This window comes from Saccopteryx leptura, chromosome 3, assembly GCF_036850995.1.
Source record: "Saccopteryx leptura isolate mSacLep1 chromosome 3, mSacLep1_pri_phased_curated, whole genome shotgun sequence".
In the NCBI taxonomy this organism is placed as follows: domain Eukaryota; kingdom Metazoa; phylum Chordata; class Mammalia; order Chiroptera; family Emballonuridae; genus Saccopteryx; species Saccopteryx leptura.
In genome coordinates this window covers 275,263,625-275,264,318 of record NC_089505.1, presented here as the reverse complement: position 1 = coordinate 275,264,318, position 694 = coordinate 275,263,625, and positions in this window count along the sequence as shown.

Sequence of the window (694 nt, the reverse complement as noted above, 5' to 3'; positions counted from 1 at the left end):
TAAGCAATGCTGACCCCAAGGAGGTTTTCTATCCCCTCCTCATGCCTCCACACCCTGGAACAGTGGGAAATGGCCTTATTACTCAGGCCAAGGTCACTGCTCAGGCCCTCATCTAAGCGGCTCTGTCTCTACCACCCTGCATCCCACTCCCAGATCCTCATACATACAGTACCACCTACCCGAAGAGGTGCCAGCTAGATGGACCAGTGTGAGGGGTCAGCCTCTCCCTACAAGCAAAGTCCCTCCCTTGCTCTCAATGCCTGTATAAAGACAGGCCAGCACAGCAAGCCACGAAGGCCAGGCCTAAAAAAATTGGAGACATCAGTGTCCAGGGCTTTCCAAAGGCGTCGGCTGGGACTAGCAGAGGCCTCACGAGCCTCCGTGGCCTCCTACGCTGGGGCCCACGGGCGCTATGGATGTTCCGCACCATCCCCGAGGCTGAAGGCCTGATGCCTAAGCAGTAAGAATGCGCGATCGCTCCGCAGGTGGTGGACCGAAACGACGTGAGCCAGAGCCAGGTTAAGGGGCCAGGAGGCTGGCCTGGGCGGAGGAGTCTGCGGGGGTCTTGGATGTTGGCAGCGGTTGCGTGTGCGCTGCCTGGAAAGGGGTCCCCTGCCGGTGCGGTGCGCGGGGCTGAGAGCTGCGGCAGCCTCCCAGCGCCCCGCAGCGCCTGCGCACGGTCCCTCGGGCGCCC